At 39.6% G+C, this 8,042-nt stretch overlaps 1 pseudogene; it reads left to right on the top strand.

The window, feature by feature from the left end:
• Window positions 1-6,462: 6,462 nt before the first annotated feature.
• Window positions 6,463-6,923, top strand: LOC112396613 (CCAAT/enhancer-binding protein gamma-like; annotated as a pseudogene).
• Window positions 6,924-8,042: the final 1,119 nt, after the last annotated feature.

The raw sequence follows: 8,042 nt of genomic DNA, 5'->3' as shown, positions 1-8,042 counted from the left end.
AAGTGATGTTAGCTAGTATTATCATTCCCTAGTAGTTAACTAAATATTTGCTATCATCATCTAGTTCATTGCTTCTGACCACTGAATAGGATTGTCATATGCCTCCACCCCATTTGGTTATCATTCCCTAGTAGTTAACTAAATATTTGCTATCATCATCTAGTTCATTGCTTCTGACCACTGAATAGGATTGTCATATGCCTCCACCCCATTTGGTTTATGTAGTTCCTTGATGATGGACAACAGACTCCAATTCTCTGTTATACCATTTCTCCCTTATAAACCTATACAAGAGTTTCTCTGAAGAACACACAAGTAATACTGGCAAGTCGCAGGGTGTGTGCCTACCCATTTCCACTAAATACTGCTGAATTGATCTCTAGGATGGCTATGGTAGTTTATACTCTCACCTAACTGATCAGGGGTACGAAAGCCTGGACATCTTAGGACAGTTCAGGACAATCTTGAATATTCTGTAACTCTCTGGGGATGGGGGCAGGGGAGACGAGGCTTTCTCGGCCTGCCTTGCATCTTCACTTCTTGTTCTGCCCACTCCTGCTTCCTCCTCCCTGCCACAGATGTTGGTCCCTAGGGCACTCCCTAAGAGATATTCTGCATGCTAAACTTTGTGTCCTGCAGAACCCAACCTGAGACTTCATGCTATTTTTCAACTGAATTTTAAAACCTGATTTTATGCAATTATGTTAAATTACTTGAATGCTCAATCTGAAAATGCTACAACATGCCAATGAGAAGACCACCTAATTCTGTCACACCATTGAAATGATTGTTTTTAGGAAAATACATTCTATTCTTTTTGTTCCGCTTCCTCTATTTTTGAAAACCTAGTTTCTCCCTGCAGCTCTATTAAAGGAAGTAAAACATTGAAGTGTAGCAGAATATGCCACCCCAAATTATGCTTCTTTGGCATAAGGATTATTTTGAGCTGATTATTTTGATAAACTGCAGACACAGGAGAAGCTCTAAAACGAGTAGAAGTTACGCTTTTGTGAGAGTAATTTACATTAGAAAAGGGGGCCTGTACTAGGAACAGAGTTACTATCAGAGATAAGTCACCTGAGGTGCTTACCTACAAGGCAAGGCAACGTTTGTTTGACAAATATTTCATTTCCTCTTTTCACCTTCCCAATGAATTGCCTTCTCTCCCTTTGAAACGCAGACCTCTATCACTTTCATTAGGTCAGGATGTTATATAAGCCTCAATTGTCTGGCTGCCTTTTGAGTCTCACATCTTTGGAATGCTCCTGTGTGTTAAGTACATAATTAAAATAGTGGTTTTCTCCTGTTTTTCTGTTATGCCAATTCAGTTCTTAAGTCAGACACAGAACCTAGAAGGGTAGAATGGAAAAGTTTTCCTTCCCAACAATATTAACAGGCTAAAAATGGATTTTCTGACTCTAGCAAGGGTACTCTGTTTATCAAAACTGAAATTCCTTGTTTGTAGGGAGTTATCTACAAGTCAGTGAGTTATATTTCTGATACTGATCTAAAAGAAAATACAGATCTTTCTTGACTTACGGTGGGGTTATATCCCAATGAACTCATTGTAAATCAAAAATTTCCCGAGTTGAAAATGCATTTCATACACGTACTAAACATCATAGCTTAGCCTAGTCTACCTTAAAGATGCTGACAGCTAAAAATTTTCACCTGCACTCTGGTTCTATAAGAATCAAGTCACTAGCCACTGCAGTTGCTGACTTTCGGCACACCCTGAAAGGAGTTCAGGGAGATGAGGAATGAGGTACTCTGTGCTCTGAGAAAAACTGGCAGAACAGGGCTTTTGACAGTTAAATACTTTGAGCAGGAGATTTTATGAGCCCAAATTCTTGCATCTTCTCATATCTAGAAGAATGCTAAAATCATTAACAGACATCTGCCCCTTGTGACTAGCAGCATTCTACCAAAATGTGTGCTTGATTGCACGTATCCCCCTTCACTAAAATTATATACTGACCACGCTCCCACCTCTTCCGAGCAGTTCCTCAGAACCATCTGAGGGGTTGTCTCCTGGGCTATAGTCCTCATTTTGTCCAAATAAAACTTAAACTCATGTTGTGCTTCCTCTTTTTTTCAGTCAACAGTTTGGCAACTAATGAAGGGACCCGGAGCAGTCCTCTCTCCTTTGCCTGAACTCTACAAGGAACCAGAGTTTGGTACCAGCAGAGGCCTCTTGTGCCCATTCACCTCCCTCAGAGAGTCTAGACGAGTTTGGGTGAGTCTCTCTTCCCTGGCTCTCAGCTCTCCCGTGTTGGTTGATATCCTGAGTTTTATCTGGCAGTATGTAACAGTCCTTGGCCCCTCAGGTGAAAGACACTGTTGAGGGGTGTGCCCACCCAGCTGAAAGATACTAGGGAAGGCGCCCACCCGGTTGAAAGACACTGAGCTGTCTGGGCTGAGTGGTTAGGTAGAAGGCTGATCTGACACCTCTCCTGAATTTGGCTGCCTTACTGAGTTTGTTGGGATAAAAGTGAAGATATTACATGAGAGCTTTGCTCTGAAGGAGGAGGATAAGACTGCTTCCGGTCGGTTACGACTTTCTCAGGAAACTGAGAAGTTTATGGGAGTGGTGGAGGCAGAATCCTTACGCTGTGCAGTGGTCCCACAGGGCAACCTGTCTATTAATTAAAAGACGTCCTCATCCAGGGATCACGTATAAGAATTGGCCATTCAATGATCCAAGTACCAACGGTGGTCTTAGACGACCAAGGGGAGAAACTGAGACACGTAAGAGGGCTGCGATGACTCTAGAGCGGCGCCTAGAGGAGGTAAGCTCACAAGCAGCACACTGGCGCACATACAATCTCATTAGTAGATTTTATCCCCCACAAATTCAACTTTAAGGTGGGAAATAGAGCTCTCAAACAGAAACAAGGGGTGTCAGAAAGCCAGCCTCTGACCAACACCCCAACCAAGTTTATAAACAAAACTTACTCTTACAAGCACTTACCTAATTGGGCATTAAAGGAGAATCTTGCCCGGAATAATGGCCAAAGTGGACTCTATAGCAGACACAGTTGTTAGAGAAAGCTGGCATGATAAAACACCTTTCCAGAATTCTGACCCTGAGGGAACAAGTCTTTCTAGGAAAACTTGCTTTTCTCTCCCAGTGCCTTGACATGTAAATGTTCTACCAGTGTTCTCAGGAATACTTACCTAGACTACTGTAATTCCTGAGACTGAGGGAAACAATGGGGTGGGGGAGAAGAGGCCTTTTCAAATTTAACTTATTCCAAATGTTATTTATAAACAAATGAGTTTTATATTGTAATGCCTAATTCTTGACTAAATTTTAAAGTGAAGTTGAGACCTCTGCTTGTGTCTTTCCATATGTCTATGGGTGCATTATAAATATGTCTTTACCTTTGGATGGTATTACCAAAATTAATTTGGAAATGAGCTCTACTTAACTGGCTTAAAGGAAATTAAGTGCTTATATGAATTCTCAGAAATATAAAGGGAAACTGCCACGATGAATTTCAGGTTCACATGAACTGGGAAATATTCATTGTTAATACCTGGTATTAAAGTTTGTCAATTTAATTAGTATAGACATGTCTTTAGAATCATCAATATTAAGTATAATACTTTTACTGTATCTAGGTTTAATAGAAGTCAAATAAGATCTTATATGTGTTGCAGATTTGTCAGCAAGAAAAAACTTGGTATGATTTTTATTTAAAAAATGTAAATGAAGTAAGAGCTTTTGGGTAAATGTCTTAGGAGTAATTATGTTTTAGGAATGTCTACTTAAAAATAATCTCTCCAGATATTTGGTAACTTGAAATTTTAGAGTTGTGCTAGTTTAAATGAGGAAAGTTTATTGAATAGCTAGGTCATTCCCAAATAAAATGAGGTACTGAAACACTAATTACTAAACACTGGCTTGTATTTACAGGGAAACTAAAGATATTTAAGACAATTGATAAATATGTTTGGTGCCACATGAGATTTTCTATAAGAAAGCACATATTTTTAGAAATTATTATTGGTATTTATGTTTGCCAATCTACAGAATACTAACGTAAAAGACAGTTCATATTTGCTTGATCCTTAGTTTTCACTAGAAATTAAGGTTTTGAAGAGTTGAGTATTCTAGTTTAAACATGTAATTAAAGCTACCAGAAATAGAGAAATATTTCAGTATACAGTAGCAAAGTAGGATGTGGGTTTTCAGTAAAAGAAGGTATGAAGGATAGAATTGCATTTTGTTAAGGGAAAAGAAAGTAATTTTGTCCTAGAGATGATTGTTTCTGCATGGGAAAAAATAAGAGACAAACTAATACTGATACAGAAAGTTATGGAAAGTTCGTGGAAAGGGACCCTGAGAAAAGAGTTTTGTGCAACGTCAGGATTGGCTACGTTTAGAATAAATTTAATTAAGTAAATGAATTGTTATTAAAAGTAGGCTGATGCAAGACTGGAGTTCAGTTTTCTTTCTGTTAAGAAAACAAAGGTTTTTTTTGACCGTTGAGCTGCTTTTATAACAGAACTTAAGTTTCTTTACCTTTTAGAGTTTACCTTTTAAGTGATCTGTTCTGTATTTTCCTTTGAAATCTTTTGTCACATTGCTTAAGTGAATATGTATTGTTTCACGGTGATCTATGGTCTTATTTGACCAAGTGTTTTAAAACCTTTCTGACATTTTTTGACAAACTTCCCAAATCAAATTCCAGTGAAGTTCCTTTGACCTCTAACTAACTTTTGGGATGCTCCAAAAGGGTCCCTGAAACCTCCCAAAGAGAGATATTAAACTAATTAGGTTCATTTGGTACATTAATTACATGAGAAGCATTGTCAAATGAGTAATAAATCTTCTTAGGTTATATTGTATGGGTAAATGTTATTAATATAGCTATTCTAGAAATTATACGGAATTCCTAAAAATCAGTAGGCCTTGGTAAAGTATTATCAGTCATAATTCTAGTTATCTTAAAATGTTTTATGTCATAGCAGTAACCAAGTTTCTTTGTCAATTGCGTTGTAATTAGGTCTTTAACCATGCCTTAAGTCTTGTCATTCACAGACAGTTATTGTTTTACTCTGATGCCCTTGCAAAAATGCTTCCTCTTCAAGAATATTCATAGCAAGAATATGCACTTTTTGACAAGTGCAGGCTTCTGATAACTTTCAGATTATACTGCTGATGGGTAAGAAATTAAAGAATTCTAATGGAAAATCTCTTGGCTTCATAAACTTAAGAAGAATTAGTTACATGAGACAGTGAACTGGTGAATATGGTTATAATTTTTTATGACTTCTGTCTGAAATATTATTGGCTTTTAATCTTTATTTTACCAGCTATAAGGAACCCTTCCTCTTAAGCTAATTATGACTTACGTCAACTTAGTAAATTATACCTTTGTAAGCAGACTTGAAACATATATCCTTTCTCTCTACCTGATCCCTCCAGAGATTGGAAACTCTTGGATTATCAGCACGTTTATCAGGTAAATTAGGAAGGCCACCTCCTAACAGGTACAGGAATCTCAAGATATTTTGAGGACCTTGAAAAGGGAGAAATTCACTCAGAAATTTCCAAGGCAAAATCAGTGACAAGCCCTTGGCATAGCTTTTCCTACCCTTGAAAGGCCTTTTAAAAATTTGAGATTCCTTAAACGGTTCCAGCAAAGCCAACTTTAAAAGAATCTATATGATCAATTACACTTGTATAAATCATCAGGCCAAGTTTATTGAAACCAGACTTATTCTGCAAACAAATTAGTCTTATTTTGGCTATATTTTGTAGAAATGAGGGTAATTTTCGAGAGAAAAAGATCGTTTCAGTGGACATTAAATTATAGTTTTGCTAGTTGAGGTCTGTATTTACTAAGAGTCACTTCCCTGTAGCTCCTTGCTGTTACATTATTGTAAAGTTTAATTGAATTATTTTAAGGACACTCTAAGTTTGCTTCTGAAGTTTACCTCAGTAATCTATCTTTGAATGAAGATAAGATGCCCCTGGCGCACACACGGCCCCCGGCGGGGAGGCGAAGCGGGTGGCGGCTGCGGAACCGGCAGAGGCTGCCTGTTTCATAACCATCACTCCTTGCTGACTCGCGGGCTGCGAGGCCAGGGTCGGGTCGGGCTGCGCCGCGGGGGCCGCTTGGAGTGGAGGTCGCTTGGGGGCGGGCGGGCTGGAGGACTGTTGAACACAGGTTGGAGGAACGTGCAGCAACCATGAGTTGAACAGAACAGAGGAGGGCAAAAAATAAAGTGCTTCGTTAACATGCTTGGAGGGAACACAGTAAGGAAAATCGTCAGCAGAGGTGTCTAGATGGAGAGGATGGAAATGCATGTTTGAGGGGAAGGAGAATCTGTTCTTCCATCGCAGATGGGCAGTACCCTCAAGGGGTTCAGGTACATGTGCTGATTTCTTGGCAGTTTAGTGTGGAAACCATTGATCACCTTGTCCTCATTTCTACTTGTTCTGTGTTGTCGAGGGAGCGTGCCCAAATGAGCAAGGTATCGCAGCAGAACAGTACCCCGGGCATGAATGGAATAAGTGTCATCCATACTCAGGCTCATGCCAGCGGTTTACAGCAGGTTCCTCAGCTGGGGCCCGCCGGCCCTGGGGGCGGAGGCAAAGCTGTGCCTCCAAGCAAGCAGAGCAAAAAGAGTTTGCCCGTGGATCGCAACCGTGACCAGTATCGTCAGCGCAGAGAGAGGAACAGCATGGCGGTGAAAAAGAGCCGGTTGAAAAGCCAGCTGAAAGCGCAGGATACGCTGCAGGGGGTGAATCAGCTCAAGGAAGAGAATGAACGGTTGGAAGCAAAAAGTAAATTGCTAAGGAATTAAGTGTACTGAAAGATTTATTTCTTGAGCACGCACAAAACCTCGCAGATAACGTGCAACCCAGTAGCACTGAAAATATGACAAATTCTGATAATGCAGGACAGTAGACCTCACCCCTTCCAAATGTCACAGCTTGTGGCTTGAACGTTAAAGGTGTGACCACCTACACCACTCGTATCAGTGGCTGAATCTCCATCATTCAAAGATCCATTGAAGGCTGTTTTCTAGGATCAGTACTGAAGAGTTGATTAGCTAAAAATGTTAGCCATGTAATTTGAATATCTGGTTTTAAATGATAAGGATTTTTGTGGGGATAAAAAAAAACATTTTTAAAGGTATTTGGTTAAAAAAAAAATGCCCTGGAGCTTGAAGCTTTTAATAAATCCTGACTTCCCAAGGGGGAAAAAAAAAGATGCCTCCATGACTGCAACCAGGAGATTATGCATACTGGAAAAGACATCATTTAAAGGACTATCTCCAACCTAAATGGAAGGACCCTTATCAGGTACTTTTAACCAGCTCATGCACAGTAAAACTAAGGAAGTTGACCCCTTGCATTGGACTGGCCTATGGAGAGGACTGCTGACCTCAAAATCATCTTAAAAGCGATGCTTAAACAGAGGAGAAACTACCAGACCAGGATGAGAAGAAGACTACATCTGAAGTAGACAGCTTACTTAAGATGACGGATCAGGCCTGGATACCAATTACTTTGATAATTGCTCACACTTTTGCTTACAAACCAAATGTATTTCTTTCCTGGGACTCCCTCACTTGGCCAATCAATCAGACTTGCTCTAACCATCACCAAAAATATAAATTTTCTTTTAAAGGTACTCAAATTCAATCAGAGCAACGAGCAAATTTTCAGCCAAAGAATGTAACTTCCCTCAGTTGTGCGCTGGATTTATATGGCTAACATCAGGCTATGATTTTTAAGGCCCCCCCCTTATGTTGGGAACACTTAAACCATACTAAGGATTACCAGCTTAATAACACTAGGAAATTGGGCTGGGTGCCTTATGAATAAGCCTATATATCACTCCCCTTAAAGATACGAATTGGTACAGAACAGACTAAGTCAAATGACCTGGGGATATACTGGGTCGCACCTAATGCAAGTTCTTGGCTTAAATTCTTATGACCTTACTAATACTACTAGCTAGATTACTTGTATTGCTTATTTTACAAGATTGTTTTTTCTTACATTACCAAATGTGTGAATG

Source organism: Neophocaena asiaeorientalis, unplaced genomic scaffold (genome assembly GCF_003031525.2).
Source record: "Neophocaena asiaeorientalis asiaeorientalis breed wild unplaced genomic scaffold, Neophocaena_asiaeorientalis_V1.1 scaffold57, whole genome shotgun sequence".
In the NCBI taxonomy this organism is placed as follows: domain Eukaryota; kingdom Metazoa; phylum Chordata; class Mammalia; order Artiodactyla; family Phocoenidae; genus Neophocaena; species Neophocaena asiaeorientalis.
This window is presented reverse-complemented; position numbering and strand designations above follow the sequence as displayed.